The sequence below is a fragment of the Salvelinus sp. IW2-2015 genome, unplaced genomic scaffold (assembly GCF_002910315.2).
Source record: "Salvelinus sp. IW2-2015 unplaced genomic scaffold, ASM291031v2 Un_scaffold563, whole genome shotgun sequence".
Classification (NCBI taxonomy): Eukaryota; Metazoa; Chordata; class Actinopteri; order Salmoniformes; family Salmonidae; genus Salvelinus; species Salvelinus sp. IW2-2015.
In genome coordinates, this window is record NW_019942575.1 from 213,057 (window position 1) to 238,096 (window position 25,040).

The window sequence follows — 25,040 nt, forward strand, 5'->3', positions numbered from 1 at the left end:
CTGAGGTGGGTAGTATGGAGAGGAACCTGAAGGTATAGGCCCTGAGAGAGATGCCTGCTTGTGCTTGAGAGGATGTGGCTGTCAATGTCACTTATGTACAGGCGGTTGACTGAGCATATGTTTTAGCATACACACACACACACACACTTCAGGTGCTTCTACACCTGCATTGCTTGCTGTTTGGGGTTTTAGACTGGGTTTCTGTACAGCACTTTGTGACATCAGCTGATGTAAGAAGGGCTTTATAAATACATTTGATTGATTGATTTGATTGACTTCAGGGAAAGGTGTGTGTGTATGTGATCTTAAACTTGTTAAATCGACATTACGTGTGTGTGTGTGTATGTGTTCACATTTTGTGCTGCTATAACACATGGGTCCAAGGCCCATGTAGCAAAGGACTCACTTAACAATTACACAGCACACTCACAATACATCTGCCTCCCAGAGGGTGTCATAGAAATTGATTGATATTTGTCATTAAGACTAACCAGCAGCTGATGTGCATCTGGTGTTTTTGGTCACCTTTGATTTGTTATGTTTGCTAAGTCTAGATTTTAAAAAAATGAGCACTGAGTAAAGGTGAAATGGTGTCACTGTGACATGTATAAGCCTACTGCATAACAGTTTAGTTTCATTGTTATTATATTACATTTATGGCCGGTTTCCCAGATACATTTAAAGCCTATTTCAGGACTAAATGCACTTTCAATGGGGATTCTCCACTGAGCAAGGTTTCTAGTCCAAGACTGGGCTTAATCAGTGTATGGGAAACCGGCCCTTAGTGCCATGCTATGACACCCCTGACATAGCACGGCTGGAAAGCAACCTCCCTATGTCAGTACAGTCATCATAATGCAAACTGCTACTACATCTGTCAAGACAATTGAAATTATCATGACAGATGTAGTAGCAGTTGGCATTATGATGACTGCATTGTAGTAGCAGTTGGCATTATGATGACTGTATTGTAGTAGCAGTTGGCATTATGGTGACTGTATTGTAGTAGCAGTTGGCATTATGATGACTGCATTTGTAAGTAGAGCAGATGGCATTATGATGACTGTATGTAGTTGCAGTTTGCATTATGATGACTGTATTGTAGTAGCAGTTGGCATTATGATGACTGTATTGTAGTAGGCAGTTTGCATTATGATGACTGTATTGTAGTAGCAGTTGGCATTATGATGACTGTATTGTAGTTGCAGTTTGCATTATGATGACTGTATTGTAGTAGCAGTTGGAATTATGATGACTGTATTGTAGTAGCAGTTGGAATTATGATGACTGTATTGTAGTAGCAGTTTGTAACGAACGTTGTTTGAAGGATTGGACCAAGGTGCAGCGTGGAAGGCGTTCATAATTTTTATTAATGTGAACCAGCAGCAAAACGAAACGTAAAGCTTTGTAGGGCTAACAAGCAACAATACAAAATCAAGATCCCACAAACAACAAGTGGGAAAAGGCTGCCTAAATATGATCCCAAATCAGAGACAACGATAGAAAGCTGCCTCTGATTGGGAACCATACCAGGCCAACATAGAAATATACAAACTAGAGTACCCACCCTGACCTAACCAAAATAGAGAATAAAAAGGCTCTCTAAGGTCAGGGCATGATACAGTTTGCTTTATGATGACTGTATTGTAATAGCAGTTGGTGTTATGATGACTGTATTGTAGTAGCAGTTTGCATTATGATAGCTGTAGTGACTTAGCACACTGCCCACCAATGAGAAGTCTTATAACACCATGTCCCTGTCATAGTGACAATGTCAAATAGAATGTAACCACACAAAAAACATAAATCAGTGAGGTTTTTGATTACTTTTGTACCAAGTATACTGTAGATCCCTGTGTATACTTGTTGCAAATCACAGCTTCAACACGTGTGCCCAATTTCTAAGGGTAATTGAATTAAGAAATCCGCAACAGGTAGACTTTTCATCAACTAATGCCTGTATCAATGTCATCCAGTTCTGTCACAGGACAATTCAAGTTTATGCTCCGCTTTGCATAATTGGTCCAAATCTCTAGTTGAGTAAAATTATTATATGCTCAACCTCAAACTAGTTGAGACGCCCTCAGCAAGAGACATTTAGCTCGAGAAAAGAGGGAGAAGAGAGTGGAAGTATTTCATTGGGTCCTTGTATGGAAGGACTGTGGACTAATTCATGTGTTTATTAATTAATCCCCTTGACTGTAGGTTTTCATTTATTCATCAACCTCTGTCTAGGCTATGAGATTTCGATAATTGTCTGTCACTGCGGGAAAAATGTAATAGCCATATGATTTCAAATATGGCAGATATGAAGATTTGAGCCAGTTTGCTACAGCTGGAAAATAATCTTGGAGCAACAGGACATGGTAATTATTATGTGGATTATAATTCATGGACATTTTTGTAAGTGTTGATACATTTTTCATTAGGGAAAATCAAGTCTGAAATTTTAGCACCTTATACTGTAGTAGCAGTTAACTTGATCAAAGATGGTTACAGTATAAGCAGACAGCTTACTATCACATCAATAATTCAGCATTAATGGCTTTCAAACTGATGGCTGGTCAGTGCCGTTAGATATGGGATCAGTAGCGTTGCATGGCATTCATCTTGAAGTAGCAAATAAGTGTAAATGTTCACCATCGCATAGCAGCTCCTTTGCAGCAAAGGCTGTGGCACTTTAATAATACATGTAAGGCTGGTTTCCCGGACACAGATTAAGTCCTGGACTATTAAACTCTCTCAAAACTCTCTCAAGTCCTGGACTAGGCTTAATCTGTCTGAGAAACCGGTCCATACAGCATAACAACCTATTACCTACCTTCCTATCAGTTGGAATCTCTTTTCTTCACACACACACGCACCCACCCACGCACGCATGCACACACACACACGCACACGCACACGCACACGCACACGCACACGCACACACACACACACACACACACACACACACACACACACACACACACACACTCTCTCTCTCTCTCTCTATAATTGGATGTAAGATGTATGGTGTAGCCTACCTTCTGCCTGTGAATTTAAATTGGGGGTTCAGCCTTCAAGGTGGGTTACATTTAGGGACCAAACAGAGGTCCAGTGACAGCCCATTGTTATTGAGAAGAATAAAAAAAACAGGAGATATATTAGAGGAGATAGGGTTAATCTTCGAGTCAAAGGTGAGGGATCTAATGGGAATTTCCAGGTGAACAAAAAGGAGAGCTGTCAAATCAATCAGAATCATCTCGGTTTAATTACAAGTTGCAACAGGGAGACACCCCCAGCACAGAAGCAGAGAACATGTCTAACTTGACCTTAGCAGAGAAGGCCCTTATATCCTAATTACACAGCACCAAATGTTCTGCAAACAACAGCCTGGGAGGCTTGTAGGAAGTCAAAACAACTTTGTCAGCTGCTACAGAAACACACAGTGTTTCACAGAATACAACAACAATCAGTATCCTTGGTCCTTGGAACTCCAGTCTGGCGTCAATCACTATCAACAGATACAGTTTAATCCATAACATACAGCATGGAGTCCATCAACCTACGTGTATTATAGAAAGGGAAAACATATAAATAAATATTCATGTTAAATATTCCCCATTACAAGGGGTCAGGGTCAGAATTTAACTATTAATAGTTATATAAATGTTGTACTCCCAACCTTAAATGCTACCAAGCATCTATCACCTTTCGTTATTATTCAATACCATTTTACTCACCATCATCTTTCTCTTCAGGTCCTCTCTCTTTCTCTCTATATCCGATGCACTCCCTTCATCTTCGTGGCCTCCACCAAAATAGTCACCTTCAAAGACATCAGTAGCTAGCCTATAATATGTTTGCCCTACAGGTGGTGATTTTCTACTTCTTCAAGAAATGCTGACTAATACTATTGCAGAGGCCTATTTGCGAACTACATATACGTAGTTTGCAAAACGAAAGCGTATAGCTAACAAACATGGTGTTAAAATGTTGACATTCATAATAAGACATCAATAACCGCAACAAGACGCGTTGCACCAAATTGTAACAACATTTGACACCGGCTGTGTCGCGCGCCTCAGCGCAAGATATGGGTGGACACACCGCGTTCACCTGAGCCAATCACGTTTGAGATTGTGCACGCGATCGCTTTGCTGCCTGGCGGCTGCTGCTGCTGCTGTCGCCTCTGCCGCCCTTCAATCGATTCTCGTCCCTCAAAGCAGCCGCAACGAACAGAGGACACCGTCGCTGCTCTAACAACCAAATAATAACAATATACACCTTTTCTTTCTCTGAAAAGTACACCTACTAACTAAAACGTTATCCGTGCGGATTACCTAGTATGTATTTTACCATCCTATCTCTCTCGGTAAGTGATTCATCAGTCTATTATTTGCTTATTTAGAATCTGCAATTAAGTGTAGTAGCTAACTCATTGCAACTGTGAAGATGTGTGAAATGACATCATGCAATTCAGTGCTTCTAAACAGTTATTCTTATATGAAGTTGATTTGTTCTTTGTATGGATGTCTGTGCATAAGGTTGTTTTAACCTTCATGTATTTGCCAGCCTGAATTCCTTCGTTTTTAGGGTTGTTTTACAAAATGTTGTAGCCTACTATGGGAATGGTACAGTATAGGACATTACATCCAACAATGATTCCTAATTCTATTGATAGGACAATGTCACAGGAGAGAGATATTGTAGCTTAGTATCTTTGATAACAACACACATGTCATGTCATGTGTGAGCATACCATATTGTATGTTAATCTATTCTGGCTTTACAAATATGTTATATATTTGTAGTCAGAAAATGTACAAGTGGTCACAGTTTTGCCAAATATCTATCTGTTAAAATAATCAATATGCTTGTATTTGGCTTTAACATTTTAACATGACAGAATTCATTCACACGTCCTTAATTGAATACAATTAACAGTGATTATTAAATGTTTTATTTAACTAGGCAAGTCAGTTAAGAACAAACTCTTATTTACAATGATAGTCTAGGAACAGTGGGTTAATTGCCTTGTTCTGGGGCAGAACGGCAGATTTTTACCATCAGCTCAGGGATTTGATCAAGCAACCTTTTGGTTACTGGCTCAACGCTCTAACCGCTAGGCTACCTGCCGCCCCAATTCTAATTGATTCAGCTTTGCCACCAATTGATAATGTAAGTTTGCCAATTGCCATCAATTGATTTTGTTGGCTTGCTTTGAATTTATTGCAAACTGTGTAAAGTCTACTAAACTGCATTAGCCCATCTAAGATTGATGATATTGTTTTGTGTGAAAATAGTGTTACCATACAAAAACAACTATTTCTTCCACCAAAACACCTGCCCCATCTCTCTGAAAACGCATTCATTCATTGCTGTGTACATGTACAGTATGTTTGCATTTGGCAACAGTGTTGAATGTTGCAGTTCACCAATCGTCTCAAAACAAGAGTGAAAATGACAACTTCTTCAAAAGCAATTCCAATGTTATTGTGGATGTTCTCAAGTCAATTAGTAGCTCTGTGACCCTTCAACCCGCGAGGCTACATGTAAGGCTTTGCAACTCTGCCTGCGTTGGTCTAATCCCAAAACCCTCGCTCTTCCTTGGCCTTTGTATGCCATTTCTCATGCTGAGATGAATTAGAGGCAATCCATTCAAGTGAGGGGAACAATGCCCAAGAAAAAAAAAGTTGCTCCCTTCCCCGGGTCTGGTCAAGGGGGTGGGTTGGTATCACCCCCCCGTTACCGTGGATACCGGGACCAACGGGGAAAACTACATTTTGTGACGCCATCGGCCATCTTATGGGGCCTTGGAGGAGGCTTGATTGATTTGTGTGGGAGCGGTACAATAAAAAAGGGTGGGAAGCTGGGGTCTACTTTAAGTTCTACAATTCTGTTTTCTTAAATCGTGTCTATAAAAGTGTTACAGCTTAGATTGTTGTAAAAGGTTGGGTTTCCCCGTGCTTATTGCACACACAAAAAAAGACTTAATCTGATTTGAATTGGAATGTGATTCTGATTCTGATGTTATTCCGAAAGGAAGTCACTGAAACATTTTCACTTTGTGACATTAGCTTTTCGTCTCCCTTTATTTTAACGGTGGAAATTGCATTTAACTGCTGCTGTGCTGCACTGTCATGGAAATAGAAAAGGTCAGAGCGCTGTAAAGTTCAGGAGTGGAAAATGCGATGTCTTCATCTAAAACAATGACGGATTAGAAGCCACAATATGCATCGGAAAGAGAACAACGAGACTTTAAAAAGTCTATATAACTCGCTATGATAATATACTTCCAACACAAACCTTATCAGGTTTGAGGTTTTAATAAAGTACATCTTCAGGATTCATATTACATATTTACTTCGTGAGTTAGATGAACGTTAATATGTTTTAACTGTTTAGGATTGGAAAACGACTTTATTATTAATGGGGTGCGCAGTATCATTAAGCACTCTTGTAATTTAAACCACACATATGGGTCACCTATAATCAGTCTTTCTCAGGGTACAAGGGTCTGGGGTATTTGTCTTGCTCTGAGCTAATGCCCAGGGCACCTTGTTTTTCCCCTCTCGAAGTAAACATCAGGTGTTTTCAGTTCCTCCCTGCTTCCCCCTCCTATTATCTCTATGGTAACATCAACAGCATCCCTTCCTCATCTGCCCAAGGCCTAGGCCAATCACCGCATTCTGTGTCAGGGTTGAATATGTTGATCAAACTGAAGAAGCCATTTTGAAATGTCATTTCATTTCAAATGTTATTTTGAATAAAGACAGATACAACGACACCGTTGACACATTGAATACACAACAGTCACACACTTTAACCCACACTAATTTCCAGTGCTTGTCCCTAGATGAGCGTTAAAGTATATTTAAAAGTAAAATCTGGTTGTACGGTACCATAAAAGGTGTTATTCTAGACAAAATTCTAAATAGCAATATTAGAGGCTCAGTTAGTAGAACTCAGTGTTCCATCATCTCCGGGCTAGACATTCACCACCTGTTAACAATGGAACAAAGGGGACGGATTCATACCTTTGTTTTGATGCCTATCTCAATTCACTGTGTTTCCCTGTTCTGTGTGCTCTCATTCCCCTCTGTCAATGGATATGATTTGTCTTTCCCAATGAATATCCCCGCTTTTCTTAACTCTCGATAGGCTTGGTGATTTTGAGCCAGTTTCTTTGTGATATGATGTTTTTCAATTGTGCTCTCAGAATGGCTTTCAACACGCAGTAATTAGCCTCCACCTCTCTCGGGGCTCTCATTCTATACTGAACGAAAATATAAAGGCAACATGTAAAGTGTTGGTCCCATGTTTCACAAGCTGAAATATAAGATCCCAGAATACCTAATTTCTACCAACATGCTGATGCTACTCTGTTTATTGTCTATCCTGATTGCCTAGTCACTTTTACCCCTACCTACATGTAGAGTACCTCAACTACCTCATACCCCTGCACATTGTCTCGGTACCGGTACTCCTTTTATATAGCCTCGTTATTGTCATTTTATTGTGTGACTATTAGCTTTTCTTTCTTTTTTTTTTACTCTGCGTTATTGGGTAAAGACTCGTAAGTAAGCATTTCACAGTAAAGTCTACACCTGTTGTGACAAATAAAAATGTATTTGATTTATTGTAGTATACTGTAGAGTACTGTAGTATTCACATTTAACTCTAGTATAAATACTGTAGTAAAAGAAAACTGTAGTATATACTGTAGTGTTTTTGCAAGCTGTAGTATTCTGTAGTATTTACTGTAGTGTTTCTGCAGACATTACTGTAGTATTTACTATAATGTTTTTGTTTTATTATATTTGACATAGAAGTGGAGGATTTCTCTTTCAGGAGGTAGGCAGGAATGAGGTCTGAACGGATAGTTCAGAGCTTCTGCTCTTTTCTATAACCTGTAGGGTCTATACTTGGCATGTAGGTTTTCAGTTATGGGTGGCACAAATTGTGATATGGGTCAGGAGGATGTGAAGGTGTATATGCTAATTAAATGCTGTAGTGTTAAAAAAGGGTCTTGTTTTTGCGGACTGTAGTGTTTTTGCGGATATTACTGTAGTATTTATGACAGTGTCATTTTTGCAGATAATACTGTAGTATTTACTATAGTATACTACAGCATTCTAAGTACTACACATGATCAAGGGATAGTACAGCGTGTAGTATAGTATACTACAACTACTATAGAATTCTATGTGGGACTTGCGAGCTGTGTAGTAGTTACATTAGACTAGGTCTTATGACTACAGTGCCTTCAGAAAGTATTCATACTCCTTGAATTTTGTTGTATTACAGCCTGAATTCAACATTGATTAAATCTTTTTTTTTCTCACCCATTTACACACAATACCACATAATGACAAAGTGAAAACATGGTTTTAGATATTTTGCAAATTGATTGAAAATGAAATACGGAAATATCTAATTTCCGTGAATACAAAAGTATTCACACTCCTGAGTCAATAATTTGTAGACGCACCGTTGGCAGCGATTACAGCTGTGAGTCTTTCTTGGTAAGTCTCTAAGAGCTTTCCACACCTAGATTGTGAAACCCCCGTTATTCTTTTCAAAATTCTTCAACCTCTGTCAAATTGGTTTTTGATCATTGCTAGGCAACCATTTTCAGGTCTTTCCATAGATTTTCAAGTAGATATTAGTCAAAACGGTAACTCGGCCACTCAGGAACATTCACCGTCTTCTTGGTAAACAACTCCAATGTAGATTTGGTCTTATGTTTTAGGTTATTGTCTTGCTGAAAGTTGAATTCATCTCCCAGTGTCTGGTGGAAAGCAGACTAAACCAAGTTTTCCTCTAGGTTTTTGCTTGTGGTTAGCTCCATTCCATTTATTTTTTATCCTGAAGAACTCACCAGTCCTTAACGATTACAAGCATACCCATAACATGATGCAGCCACCACTATCCTTGAAAATATGGAGAGTGGCACTCAGTGATGTGTTGTATTAGACTTTCCCCAAACATAACACTTTGTAGTCAGGACAAAAAGTGAATTGCTTTGCAATTTTTTTTGCAGTATTACTTTAGTGCCTTGTTGCAAACAGGATTCATGTTTTGGAATAATTATTCTGTACAGGCTTTCTTCTTTTCACTCTGTCATTTAGGTTAGTGTTGTAGAGTAACTAAAATGTTATTGATCCATCCTCAGTTTTCTCCTATCACAGCCATTAAACTCTATAACTGTTTAAAAGTCACCATTGGCCTCATGGTGAAATCCCTGAGTGATTTCCTTCCTCTCTGGCAACTGAGTTAGGAAGGACGCCTGCATCTTTGTAGTGACTAGGTGTATTGATACACCATCCAAAGTGTAATAAAGAACTTTACCACACACAAAGAAATATTCAATATCTGCTTTTCTTTTTACACATTGACCAATAGGTCCCCTTCTTTAGAGGCATTGGAAAACCTCCCTGGTCTTTGTGGTTGAATCTATGTTTGAAATTCCCTGCTCGACTGAGGGACCTTAAAGATAATTATATGTGTGGGGTACAGAGATGAGGTAGTTATTAAAAAAACATGTTAAACACTATTATTGCACACAGAGTAAGTCCATGCAACTTATTATATGACTTGTTAAGCAAATATTTATGCCTGAAATGATTTAGGCTTGTCTTAACAAATACTTGTTGACTCAAGACATTTCAGCTTTTCAATTTGAATTAGTTTGTTAAAAAATCGAAATTCATGATGCGTCTTTGACATTGTGGGCTATTGTGTGTAGGCCAGTGACAAAAAATCTAAATTTAATACATTTGAAATTCAGGCTGTAACACAACAAAATGTGGAAAAATGTAGAGGGGTGTGAATACTTTCTGAATGTACTGAATGTCCCAAATGGCACCCTATTGCCTATATAGGTCCCTATAAAATTCCCTATAGCCCCTTTTGGCCCTGATTAAACGTAAGGAATAGGATGCCATTTGGGATGCAGTTTATACGTTTTAGCTTCTATATAAATGTCTGCTGTATATTAGGCCTTTTGAACGCAAAATGACAGAGCAAAACTTCCAGACTTGAATCTCTCCATTCTGAAACCCTTTGTCTCAGACTCCCAGGCTGTGATTAATGGATTGATCCTAAGCTCTGGGATTTGTTATGTGCTGCCGTGTTGGAAGTCTATAGCACGAAAAGCCTGGAAGAAAAATGAGATTGCAGGTGTTTGTGCTGCTATTGGGGCTATGGGCTAGAGGACATTGGTACAGTACTGCAGGTTCCATAGAGAGATATGTGATTCAACTATTCGCACTGAGATCTGGAGTCCTATTTCATTGGCAATGCCTTGTGTCTTTCTATCTACATTTCCATGACAGCATTTATGTATGCTGTCCATCTGTATGATTTGTGAACGAGTTAGGCAATCAATCCTTCCTCGTGTATAATTACAGTATGTTCTAGGGACCCTCAATAAATTATCCTATTTCATTAATAACTTATTCATACTGTCAGGTTGTCCACTCTACAGGAAAGTACATGAATGACCAAGTTGCATAAAGGAGAACTCAGATTCTGTCTGCCTCAGGATCATTTGCAAGATACAGTATGTCTTTGAGCTCCATAGTTAATAGATTTTCTGGGTTTTATATATGTTTTGATAGACTTAACATGATGAGAAGACACTAATGACACTTTCATGAAGTGGATTTAAAAGTGACACTCTTACTGATTGTGAGATCAGAGAGATGCTTTCATGTACCTCACTAGTTATTGTATTATATGCACTATAGTAGTAGTACTTGAGACTGGACTCAGTCAAAAATCCGGTCTTGAGACTGCTTTTTTATATTTTCGTTCTTGGACTTGGATAACGTTGTACTCGGTCTTCACTCGGTCTCGGAGCAAAAACACAAATTACTTGATATTACTGTTGAGCCCCAGACCAGCCTTTATTGCTACATTTTCATATCAACATTTTCAATAGTGACTATAGTACACAAAGTACAGTATAGCAACGTGTTCAAAGTGGATGCTGAAGATTTTGGACAAGACAGGTGACAAGATGCTGCCTAAAGTTACATATCCGACAACAGAGAAAGACTTCTACTTTGTAGTTCGAAGAGTTTCATACGTAATCCTTTTTCATCTGAATTGTAGTCTAAGACAACGCCCCAAATAGACAGAGGATTGGTTTTACAACGTGGACTACCTAACCCAGAAACCCACTTTCTGTGCCTTATGGGTTTAATCATCTGTCCAGCCACTCCTGGGAATGGATGGCCAACTGTAGGCCTCCCTTTTAACGTGTTTGAAGAGATCAGTTTGATCTTGATCACATAATGAGTAGTTCCTTGAGATGCAATGTGATTTGTAGATCCCGTGATTCTGGGCACTGCATGCGCAGTCGGGCTGCAATATAAATCTCAAACACACACTTTGTTTCCCTAGATGTACCTTCTCTAATGACCCAGAGGATCAATGGTGAAAACCAGACAGAAAATATGGGGTAGTGATTAGCTCCCACACACTCACTGGCTGGTTTCCACTGAAGTCCAATGGTCTGGGTCTGGCATTAGAGGTGTTTTTCCACTACATCATATAAGCAACAGATGGATGAGAAGAAGTTAGCAAAATTGTTAGCAAAATGTAGAAAAGCTATAGTAGAAATTGAGGCCCTTTTTGTTTTGGAGGGTTTGTTGTTGTAGTGATGCCATTATGTGTGTGTCTGTGTGGGTATGTGTGTGTGCCTCTGTTTAAAAAAAGAGAGTGAAAGGATAGAAGCTGGTTTGGGCAGATTTGTGGAATTGTTTATTTCTGTAAGAAATAAGCATGCTCCAAAAAAATAGAATTAAAATGTTCATTGTGGAGTGGGTCAAGGGGTAGAACCTATTGGCCAGTCTTAGTTTTTGCCATGATGCTCCTATACTGACAAAAACTGTAAGACTGGATGTTGTACAGATAAATGAGGGCTATCAGTCATGAATTCTGAAGGCATGTCAAAGTTGGAGAGACATTTGCATGGTTGAAACATGAAATTGAATGGCCAGTGGCCTTCTCTTACTTATCTCTCCTTACAGTTGAAGTCGGAAGTTTACATACACTTAGGTTGGAGTCATTAAAACTCGTTTTTCAACCACTCCACAAATTTCTTGTTAACAAACAAAAGTTTTGGAAAGTCGGTTAGGACATCTACTTTGTGTTTGACACAAGTAATTTTTCCAACAATTGTTTACAAACAGATTATTTCACTCCTAATTCACTGTATCACAAATCCAGTGGGTCAGAGGTTTACATACACTAAGTTGACTGTGCCTTTAAACAGCTTGGAAAATTCCAGAAAATGATGTCATGGCTTTAGCAGCATCTGATAGGCTAATTGACATCATTTGAGTCAATTGGAGGTGTACCTGTGGATGTATTTCAAGGCCTACCTTCAAACTCAGTGCCTCTTTGCTTGACATCATGGGAAAATCAAAATAAATCAGCCAAGACCTCAGAAAAAAAATTGTAGCTCTCCACAAGTCTGGTTCATCCTTGGGAGCAATTTCCAAACACCTGAAGGTACCACGTTCATCTGTACAAACAATAGTACGCAAGTATTAACACCATGGGACCACGCAGCCGTCATACCGCTCAGGAAGGAGACGCATTCTGTCTCCTAGAGTTGAACGTACTTTGGAGCGAAAAGGGCAAATCAATCCCAGAATAACAGCAAAAGACCTTGTGAAGATGCTGGAGGAAACAGGTACAAAAGTATCTATATCCACAGTAAAACGAGTCCTATATCGACATAACCTGAGAGGAAACTCAGCAAGGAAGAAGCCACTGCTCCAAAACCGCCATGAAAAAGCCAGACTACGGTGTGCAACTGCACATGGGGACACAGATCGTACTTTTTAGAGAAATGTCCTCTGGTCTGATGAAACAAAAATATAACTGTTTGGCCATAATGACCATCGTTATGTTTGGAGGAAAAAGGGGGAGGCTTGCAAGCCAAAGAACACCATCCCAACCGTGAAGTACGGGGGTGACAGCAGCATGTTGTGGGGGTGCTTTGCTGCAGGAGGGACAGGTGCACTTCACAAACTAGATAGCATCATGAGCGAGGAAAATTATGTGGATATATTGAAGCAACATCTCAAGACATCAGTCAGGAAGTAAAAGCTTGGTCGCAAATGGGTCTTCCAAATGGACAATGACCCCAAGCATACTTCCAAAGTTGTGGCAAAAGGGCTTAAGGACAACAAAGTCAAGGTATTGGAGTGGCCATCACAAAGCCCTGACCTCAATCCTATAGAACATTTGTGGGCAGAACTGAAAAAGTGTGTGCGAGCAAGGAGGCCTACAAACCTGACTCAGTTACACCAGCTCTGTCAGGAGGGATGGGCCAAAATTCACCCAACTTATTGTGGGAAGCTTGTGGAAGGCTCCCCAATGCGTTTGACACAAGTGAAAACATTTAAAGGCAATGCTACCAAATACTAATTGAGTGTATGTCAACTTCTGACCCACTGGGAATGTGATGAAAGAAATAAAAGCTGAAATAAATCATTCTCTCAACTATTATTCTCACATTTCACATTCTTAAAATTAAGTGGTGATCCTAACTGACCTAAGACAGGGAATTTTTACGAGGATTAAATGTCAGGTATTGTGAAAAACTGAGTTTAAATGTATTTGGCTAAGGTGTATGTAAACTTCCAACTTCAACTGTATATATCTTACTAATGTTTACAGTAAGATTGTGTAGGTTTACTTTTTATTGATGAATCTGTCTGTATGTTTGACTTCCATCACACCACAAATCATTTGAATAATTCCACAGTGTGACAAATATGCGGCCATCCGTGTCATCCGTGCCCCTAATGTCCTTTACTCAATTGCAAAACAACTGGAGGAGGAATAAATAATTGGAGCCGCAGAGAAAATTGAATAGAGATATGAATTAAGTGTACAGTGGCAAGAAAAAGTATTGTGAACCCTTTGGAATTATCTGGATTTCTCCATAAATTGGTCATACAATTAGATCTGATTTTCATCTAAGTCACAACAACAGACAAACACAGTCTGCTTAAACTAGTAACACACACATTATTGTGTTTTTCTTGTCTATATTGAATACATAATTTAAACATTCACAGTGTAGTTTGGAAAAAGTATGTGAACCTCTAATGACTTCTCCAAAAGCTAATTGGAGTCAGGAGTCAGCTAACCTGGAGTACAATCATTGAGACGAGATTGGAGATGTTGGTTAGAGCTGCCCTGCCCTATAAAAAACACTCACAAAATTTTAGTTTGCTATTCACAAGAAGCATTTCCTGATGTGAACCATGCCCTCGAACAAAAGAGATCTCAGAAGACCCAAGATTAAGAATTGTTGACTTGCATAAAATGCTCATTAAGAAGAATCTTACAGTGTCAGCTAAAGACTTAAAGACATCTCTGGAACATGCTAACATCTCTATTGACGAGTCTACAATACGTGAAACACTAAACAAGAATGGTGTTCATGGGAGGCCACTACGGAAGAAGCCACTGCTGTCCAAAAAAAACATTGCTGCACGTCTGAAGTTTGCAAAAGTGCACATTGAAGCTCAACAGAAGTTGGGTGATGCAACAGGACAACGACCCAAAACACAGAAGTTAAATCAACAACACAATGGCTTCAACAGAAGAAAATATGCCTTCTGGAGTGGCCCAGTCAGAGTCCTGACCTTAATCCGATTGAGATGCTGTGGCATGACCTCAAGAGAGCGGTTCACACCAGACATCCCAAGAATATTGCTGAACTGAAAGTGTTTTGTAAAGGGGAATGGTCCAAAATTCCTCCTGGCCGTTGTGCAGTTCTGATCCGTAACTACAGAACACGTTTGGTTGAGGTTATTACTGCCAAAGTACGGTTAACCAGTTATTAGAACCAAGGGTTCACATACTTTTCCCACCCTGCACTGTGAATGTTTACACTGTGTGTTCAATAAAGACATGAAAACGTATAATTGTTTGTGTGTTATTAGTTTAAGCAGACTGTGTTTGTCTATTGTTGTGACAGATGGAGATCAGATCCAATTTTATGATCAATTTAGGCAGATTTCCAGGTAATTCCAAATGGTTCACATACTTTTTCTTGCCACTGTAATTACTGTCACCTTCACCCGGCCCCTCTCGCACCGGGAACGAGTTTATGATGCGGAGAAAATGAATAGAAGTGTATTAGTAGCAACGTTTTGAGAAAAAAATGTAGTCTGTAGGCCACTGTTGAGTCAGAGCAGGGAGGCAGAGGGGGACAGTTTGGAGGAAGAATGATGATCATTTTGGTGATCCCAGATCGACTCTAAAAACCAAGGAGATTTGAAAATAACTTTATTTTCATGTTTTTGATTGCCATTTGTTATGACTGCTTTCCAAACCATAAAGTGTATCCGTTGCACATCTAAAATTGTTATGTAGCTTAATTGATTACAACATAATATTTAGTCTGGATAAATGTTTTGTCTGAATATTGTGAGGTGAACCTCTATATTATTCACAAATAATGTGTTTGATTAGTATAACTACTTCCCTCATTGCAAAGTTCACTGTGGCCTTATCATCCGTGTCCATTATTTCAGTGTCCATAATTACTAGTAGACCAACAACAAACTGATAATTTGCTGAAAGCTCATTAACAGCCGGGAGATTTGTAATGAGCTATTGAGTTCTGTTACACCCTTACACCCAGTATAATGACCTGTCCCATACACAGCTTTGGTTGTTTGTTTGTATCCTTGATCCTGCAGAATATGCTTAACCAGCCAGCCTTGTCTCATACGTAACATAATAACCGTAAATCCGGGATACTCAAATTAGTAGGATATGTTACGTTTGGTATGGTTACATAAGATAGAAGGTTACTTTAGGCAAAAATAGAAGTAGGGTGGCTGGTCGGGCGTATGACACAAACGTCTAGCAACCCAAAGGTTGCGTGTTCGAATCTCATCATGGACAACTTTAGCGTTTTTGCTAATTAGCAACTTAGCAACTATTACTATGTTTTAGCTACTTTGCAATTACTTAGCATGTTAGCTAATCCTTCCCCTAACGTTAACCCTTTAACCTAACTCCTAGCCCTAACCTTAACCCTAACCTTAACCGCTAACCATAGCCCCTAGCCTAGCTAACGTTAGCCACCGAGCTAACGTTAGAGTTAGCTTCCTAGACAAATTGTAATTTGTAACATATCATATGTTTTGCAAATTTCGTAACATGTACGAATTTCAATTCGTAACATACCATACGAAATGGATGATAGACATCCACAAATTGATACATACCATATGAAACGTAACATATCATTTTAATTGGAGTGTCCCAGATTTACATTTACTATATTATGTCTACCCCTGAGTCCAGCTTGAACCAGCAGCAGATCCTATCGTCTGATAATGTACTGGTTGCATTTGATTATTTGGGATGCTATGAAATAGAGGTCAAGCAGTAGTTCTCCCTTATCTTAAAATTTAGACGCTAGTATCCTTCATTGGATATATTTTATTGGCCCTAAATTATCACAGCCATCCCAATAGGGAGGGACATACTCGTACCATAAAACAATGTAGTGTTTGAACACCTCAGTCAAGAGATGAGATAGGGGGAAGGAGGGAAAGTGGGAGGGAAAGTATGTGTGTGTTTAGGGAGAGGGCTTTCACTTTATAAGGAGCTCATTTGACAGATGGTAGGGACGCATTAGATAAAATGTTTGCTCAGCAAGAGTCTAAATGGTGAGTTATTTGTCTCTAGGGATGATGTTCTAAACTGGGAGCATTTAACCCAGGGAAAGGATTTGGTTAGATGTGTACAGTTCTTTCATGTTTTAACATTAGTAGAAAGTCTAAAGACAATAGGGAATCAACTTCCCCTCCTTCAAGGTCCATTAACATGTCAAGTTTGCATGTTTGATTCCCAGTGCATCTAGGCCTATCTGTGTGTAGCATAATCCAACTGGATTTCTATAATGATTTATTTGTTTTAATTCATTTGATTCATAATAGAAGATTTATGATAGAAGATGCCCCATGAAATGCGCAGTGACTTCTTATGAAGTATCTTGGTAGAAATGGCTCAAACTTTCAAAGGAAGAGCTCCTTTGAGAATCATGAATTCATAATATATTTGCATAGGAGCAAGTACATGTTGCTTTCGCTGTGTTGAATATTGCATCAACTTAGAAGCTTATGTAAGCTGTCTGTCTGGTTGTGTCCCAAATGGCACCATATTCCCTGTATAGTGCATTACTTTTGACCAGGGTCTATAGTTCTCTGGTCAAAAGCTCTGGTCAAAAGTAGTGCACTATAGAGAAGAGGGTGCCAGGGAACCTAGAGGTCAGTACCTGTTTAAGACTGCAACTTTGATTTTTCTGTCGTTCATTCTGGAAGAGAGATTCATTTTCATAAGGGACATGTGCATTTTCAGTTACTAGAGCTACTTACACTGGCCTATAATGTTCAATCAGAAAATACAGGCTCCATCCGAGCACTAATCTCAGTCTTAATCTCAATCTTTCAAAGTATTTGATTAATCCCTTTTCTTTCCTGAATCCGATCAGGATTTGTCTAATAAAAGCCCCCGTTGTTCACACCGTTGCCTAACATCCCCTCCAGACAGTGAATGGCAGATTTATTCATCTGTTGTTTGTGCTAGTTGTTGTCAAAATTCATAACAGTAGATGGATGAGGTTTTGGTCTACACTCAAAACATTTCAATCCTCGACTCGTCAGGTACAGTGACACATTTTGCTCTGAGTAACACATATTGCACGACAGGAGTTGCGGTGGTTTCAGTGACGTATGAAAGTGGATAGACCAGAGTAGACAAGACCACGAGCAGATAAGACTGAAAGCAGTATTGTGATCACCCTAGGCTACATTATTGCTGCAATCTGTCATCTCCTGCCCTGGCTGAATGACAGTCAGTTGTACAACTGAAATGTGTGTTCCACATTTAACCCACTAAATCAGAGAGGTGTGGGGGGCTGCCATAATTGACATCCACATCTTCGGCGCCTGGGGAACAGTGGGTTAACTGCCTTGCTCAGGGGCAGAACGACAGCTTTTTATCAGCTCTGGGATTCAATCCTGCAACCTTTAAGTTACTGGCCCAACGCTCTAACCACTAGGCTACCTGCCGCCCTGGGTGTCTCTGCTGCTGTTGCCAGTGACTGTTGTACAGCGTGTACTGGAAGCATCTGTCCCTGTTTGCCACACGCACCCATAAGGCGTCATTTCATATCCTTTTTATTAAAGGAGATTGTTTGGCTGAGAGGCTCTTTTGTCTGGGTATCTGGGTAACTGTGTTTATGTATGTCTGTGTAAATGCCTGCGTGTGTTTAATCTCACACAGTTGATATATCCACCTGCTCGCCCCATCGTTTGCTCTGCCTCACTCACACTCCGCCTCCCCTTACTGTTTCTATGTGCGTGTGTGTGTGTGCTTGAGTGTGTCACTCACCTCCCCATCTGATGTGTCAGAGAAGGGGGAAGTGAGGAAGCCGGTATGCTGTACTAAACTGAACAAAGCCTAAGCTGCCTTGTTTTCCTAGCAAGTTTGGTTTGAAAGATAATATAAATATACAGTGTAGATACGACTAGACAGCCCAGGCAGAGGACTGTTTCTATGACATAGTGTGCTGATTTTACTATAGTATCTTGAAAAGGAGCCTGAACAGAAAACACTGATCCCGGTATGACACATTCATTCCATGATGGTGAACAGTGAAAAGAGACAGATGTGGACAAGATTCACTGTTACAAGGTCAACAAGCAGTCCTACTGAGGTAAACACTAGTAAAATAGGGCAAAGAGATATGACGAAGACACGAAAGAAGGCCATAGGCAATTTGACTACCTTACACACGTAGACAAGTCCAGATCAAGAACCTTTTGAGGGATCTAAAACAGAGAAGTTCTAAAGCACGGGAGCCATTCCCCACTGAGCTCTCCGCAAAGCTGCTCTCCTCTAATAAGCGTTTCCGCTGCGATGATGGCGGATGCAGGATTGGCTTAATCCCAGAGAGGCGGACCCTCTCTGCCCCGACTGTGCCAGTGAAAAGCCCCGGCGCTGCGGGGGTTAACGAGCACTCAGACTGTGTGTGCGCGTGTGTGTGTGTGTGTGTGACTGTGTGTTTGTGCTGGGGTTAACAAAAGCTCAAACAGCCACAGGAAGTAACCTCTCTTGGGGACGCCGGATTACAACTCACCCTCTGATCTGGAGGAGGATTTGTCTCCTTAGCCACCAATATTGGAGTAGTGAATGAGAAGATGGTGGTGGGCTAGGGGGAAAGTAATATGCCACATGGTCTAGGTAAAGAATGTCACCCGAGAGTTGGGGAACCACATACACACACACATCCAATATCATGTCTCTGCCACACCCCTTTCCCCCTATTGTGTAGAATCTGGCCACACTGTCCTCAGGGCTTAAAAGCCAGCTTCAACAATCCACACTACCTCTCCTTTAAAGATAAACTTTAAAGGAGCCTTTGTGCGTCCATCTTAACCCTTTCTCTCTGTGGCGGGGGACACATCGTGCCCAGTGGTTAATGAGGCTGGGTGGGGTATCCCTGTCACTGATAAAGACTGATGGGAGTGGGAACGCTGCAGGGCTGACAACAGGTGGACTACCACAATGAGATCCTCAACAGTCTGTCTGGGCTGACTCACTCTCAGTACAGCAGGTGGATGTATTGTAGCTAGACACTCATTCCAACTCTGTCTGTTGCCTTCAGGGCATTTTACAGAGTTACAAATAGTTTACTGTCTCTTTAGAAGGGAGCAGACACTCTTGTTGTTGTCTTCTTGGGGTCCTGTCTTCTCTTTTGTCTCAAGATGCCCCAAACTAGCACTGCTGTTTTAAGCTGTCGTTGACAGTTAGCATTATTTGAACATCTGTGGGAATGCTCTGACTTTAAAATTATATACACTGAGTGTACAAAACATTAAGTACAACTTTTTTTTATTTTATTTATATATATTTTTTAAATTTTATCCCCTTTTCTCCCCAATTTTCGTGGTATCCAATCGCTAGTAATTACTATCTTGTCTCATCGCTACAACTCCCGTACCCGGGCTCGGGAGAGACGAAGCTCGAAAGTCATGCGTCCTCCGAAGCACAACCCAACCAAGCCGCACTGCTTCTTAACACAGCGCGCCTCCAACCCGGAAGCCAGCCGCACCAATGTGTCGGAGGAAACACCGTGCACCCGCCCCCCTCGGTTAGCGCGCACTGCGCCCGGCCCGCCACAGGAGTCGCTGGAGCGTGATGAGACAAGGATATCCCTACCGACCAAACCCTCCCTAACCCGGACGACGCTAAGCCAATTGTGCGTCGCCCCACGGACCTCCCGGTCGCGGCCGGCTGCGACAGAGCCTGGGCGCGAACCCAGACTCTGGTGGCACAGCATAGCACTGTGATGCAGTGCTCTAGACCACTGCGCCACCCGGGAGGCCCTAAGTACAACTTCTTAATGTTGAGTTGCACCCCCCATCCCCCTCCCTTTTGCCCTCAAACAGCCTCAAAGGATTCTACAAGGTGTCGAAAGCGTTTCACAGGTATGCTGGCCCATGTTGACTCCAATGCGTATCGCAGTTGTGTCAAGTTGACTGGATGTCCTTTGGGTGGTTGACCATTTTTGATACACACGGGAAACTGTTGAGCGTGAAAAACCCAGCAGAGTTGCAGTTCTTGACACAAACCGGTGCACCTGGCACATACTACCATACCCCGTTCAAAGGTACTTAAATCTTTTGTCTTTCCTATTCACCCCTCTGAATGGCATACATACACAATCCATGTCTCAATTGTCTTAAGGCTTAAAAACCCTTCTTTAACCTGTTTCTTCCCCTTCATCTACATTGATTGAAGTGGATTTAACAAGTGAGCGATCATAGCTTTCATCTGTATTCACCTGGTCAGTATATGTCATGGAAAGAGCAGGTGTTCTTAATGTTTTCAAATCAAATCAAATTTTATTTGTCAAAGGCGCTGAATACAACCAAAAACGTCTTCATCTTCTTTCACTTCATCCTCCACTCCAAAAACGGCATCTTCCACCACCACTTACAGTGAAATGCTTACTTACAAGCCCTTAACCAACAATGCAGTTAAGAAAAATAAGTAAAAAAATACAAATAAAAGTAACAAATAATTTAACAGCAGCAGTAAAATAACAATAGCGAGGCTATATACAGGGGGCACCGTTACAGAATCAATGTGCTGGGACACCGGTTAGTCGAGGTAATTGAGGTAATATGTACATGTAGGTGGAGTTAAAGGGACTATGCATAGATAATAAACAGAGAGTAGCAGCAGTGTAAAAGAGTGGTCTGGGTAGCCCTTTGATTAACTGTTCAGGAGTCTTATGCCTTTTGGACCTAGACTTAGCGTTCTGGTACCGCTTGCCATGCGGTAGCAGAGAGAACAGTCTATGACTTGGGTGACTGGAGTCTTTGAAAATTCTTAGGGCCTTCCTCTGACACCTCCTGGTATGGAGGTCCTGGATGGCAGTTAGCTTGGCCCCCGTGATGTATTGGGCCGTACGCACTACCCTCTGTAGTGCAACCAGTCAGGATGCTCTCGATGGTGCGGCTGTAGAACCTTTTGAGGATCTGAGGACCCATGCCATATCTTTTCAGTCTCCTGAGGGGGAATAGGCTTTGTCGTGCCCTCTTCACAACTGTCTTGGTGTGTTTGGACCATGATAGTTTGTTGGTGATGGTGTTGGAGTCGTGCCTGGCCATGCAGTCATGAGTGAACAGGGAGCACAGGAGGGTACTGAGCATGCACCCCTGAGGGGCCCCTGTGTTGACGATCAGCGTGGCAGATGTGTTACCTGCCCTTACCACCTGGGGGCGGCCCGTCAAGGAAGACCAGGATCCAGTTGCAGAGGGAGGTGTTTAGTCCCAGGGTCCTTAGCTTCGTGATGAGCATTGAGGGCACTATGGTGTTGAACGCTGAGCTGTAGTCAATTCTCACATAGGTGCTCCTTTTGTCCAGGTGGGAAAGGGCAGTGTGGAGTGCAATAGAGATTGCATCATCTGTGGATCTGTTGGGGCGGTATGCAAATTGGGGTGGGTCTAGGGTTTCTGGGATAATGGTGTTGATGTGAGCCATGACCAACCTTTCAAAGCACTTCATGGCTACAGACGTGAGTGCTACGGGTCGGTAGTCATTTAGTTAGGTTACCTTAGTGTTCTTGAGCACAGGGAATATGGTGGTCTGCATGAAACATGTTGGTATTACAGACTTAGTCAGGGACAGGTTGAAAATGTCAGTGAAGACACTTGCCAGTTGGTCAGCGCATGCTCGGAGTACACGTCCTGGCAATCCGTCTGGCCCTGCGGCCTTGTGAATGTTGACCTGTTCAAAGGTCTTACTCACATCAGCTACGGAGAGCGTGATCACATAGTCGTCCAAAACTCTAGAGCTCATCCGGTTTATTCTCCAGTGATTGCATGTTCGCCAATAGAACGGAGGGTAGAGGCGATTTGTCCACTCTCCGTTGTAGTCTCGTCCGGTATCCCACACGCCGGCCTCTACAGCGCCGTCCCCTCCTTCTTCGATTGTTCGTGATCTGGGCCTGATCTGACATAATCAATATATATTTCACTTCCGACTCGTTGAAGTAGAAGTCCTCGTCCAAGTCGAGGTTAGTGATAGCTGTGTTTATGCCCAGAAGCTCTTATCTGCCATAGGAAACGATTGCGAAAACATTATGTACAAAAAAAGCTTAAAAAAATACACAAAATAGCACAATTGGTCAGGAACCCGTAAAACTGCCTCTATTCCCCCTAGCCCTATTCCCTCCAGTGTGTGTGTGTGTGTGTGTGTGTGTGTGTGTGTGTGTGTGTGTGTGTGTGTGTGTGTGTGTGTGTGTGTGTGTGTGTGTGTGCGTGCGTGTGTACACCATGCGACTCCGGAGCAGCTGACTTCGCAGCAAATACATTATGACAACAACCAGATAGTCGAGTGAGCCAGAGAAGGCGGCTATAGCAGCTTTAACCCCCTCCCTCCAACTGCCTGTTTTCCCAATAGCATCTCCTACCATAGCATAGCCTAGCCTAGCCTAGCCTACCTAATCACCACATATCTAGCAGCATCCTTTTAGAAGATGATTCACCATGGGGTCAACTGCTCCTCACAGGCCCCATGAATAAGGCATGAGCGACGGGCGAGGACAGGACAGCTGAAGTTGCACTACGAGCAGGCAACACGAGGCCGGCCGTGACGTCAGCCGTATGAATTAGTAAAAGACCCCTGGGATCCGGTGGACAGGGCGCTAACGGATGTAGTGCCGTTGCCATGACATGGAAAGATCCAGAAAACAGCAGGCCTTTCTTTGGTTAAAATAGACTAAAGGGTTACCATAAATGTCTTAAATCCCTGACCCAGGGTCAGTTTGATTTTGTTTTGGCTCAAATGGTTAATGATAGGCTGATCTTAAGTCAGTCCCTAGGGGCATACTGGAGCACTGATATTTCCTGACTGATGTTTCCACTGTACCATTATTATGCCTCATATCCAGTTCCTTGTTTTGTCAGGTCAGCTATCCCTTTCCTTGTTTGGAAATGAGTGGCTATCACATGACCAAGGCAATGTCAGCTTGGGTTGTGAGTGATGTGTTGTTCTGAAAGAGAGTTAGTCACCATCACAGAACTATGGGGGTTGATTTGAAAAGGGAGGAAGACCCTATTTGCCTTCCTTATGGTCGTGGTCTTTTATCAAACAGACAAAGGGACTAGGATGAGAGAAATGTGATCGAGTCTTCTGTCTTCATATCCGTTTTCCAGAGGCTACTCCTTTCATTCTTATTATCAGACAAAACCTGAAAGTACTGTACAACAGAAGGTATTGTTAAAGCGGACCTTAAAGAGATGGCTCACCCAAATTACAAAATTATATATTGGTTTCCTTACCCTGTAAGCAGAAAAGATAGCAACCCATGCTTTGGTTTACTTTACCTTGCCACTTTCTCCAAACTTTTTATAATTTTTCTCCAAAAACCAATGCAAGTCAATATCCCCGATATTAACCTGCTTTGCATTCAATGTACAAATCATCCTGAATTGAAATTGACTGTGTAGCTCAATAAAGTAACTTTAAGATGATTTTGGCATGTAACACAAAACAACATTTAAGCAATCAGGCTTTGCATGAAATATCAATCAAATGTATTTATAAAGCCCTTTTTACATCAGCTGATGTCACAAAGTGCTGTACAGAAACCCAGCCTAAAACCCCAAACAGCAAGCAATGCAGGTGTAGAAGCACGGTGGCTAGGAAAAACTCCCTAGAAAGGCCAAAACCTAGGAAGAAACCTAGAGAGGACCAGGCTATGAGGGGTGGCCAGTCCTCTTCTGGCTGTGCCGGGTGGAGATTATAACAGAACATGGCCAAGATGTTCAAATGTTTATAGATGACCAGCAGGTTCAAATAATAATAATCACAGTGGTTGTCGAGGGTGCAACAGGTCAGCACCTCAGGAGTAAATGTCAGTTGGCAATATGATCATTGTGCCAGGACTGGTTCAAATGCTTCCTTACAAGAATAATGCATCATATTCAGTAGAAACTAAGGTCCTTTATTTATTTAACTAGGCAAGTCAATTAAGAACAAATTCTTATTTACAATGACGGCCTACCCCAGCAACGCTGGGCCAATTGTGCACCGCCCTATAAGACTCCTAATCATGGCCGTATGTGATGCAGCCTGGATTCAAACCAGAGACTGGAGTGACGCCTCTTGCACTGAGACACAGTGCCTCAGGCCGCTGCGCCACTCGGGAGTGCAGCAGTTGTTTTGGTTGTTTAAGGTGGTTCGTTATGGTTTGAGGTACTTTTCTCTCAAAGTTGACCTTTATGTTTTGTGCCGCTCCTGTGGCAACAGCTGTCTTTGTGATATCAGGTGCTTTGCATATTGAAATGTGGGTTATTGTGCGAACGTCGATGGAGTATTACTCATTTTATGCAAAGGTCTAAGATGATGTCACTCATGTAGTAGATTGGTCAGTCCACTCCCAGTCATAAAGGTAGGTCAGTAGAACAACCTATCATCCAATTTATGAT

At 41.4% G+C, this 25,040-nt stretch overlaps 1 protein-coding gene across 1 annotated transcript in view; it reads left to right on the top strand.

Annotated features, from left to right (window-relative positions):
• The first annotated feature begins 4,207 nt into the window (after nucleotides 1-4,207).
• The window catches only part of fhdc1 (FH2 domain containing 1), a 53,399-nt gene continuing 32,566 nt past the window's right edge, over nucleotides 4,208-25,040 (top strand). Inside the window, exon 1 of the mRNA XM_070438199.1 lies at nucleotides 4,208-4,357. The gene's annotated coding sequence lies outside the window, so the exon portion shown is untranslated. The remainder of the gene's footprint in view (nucleotides 4,358-25,040) is intronic.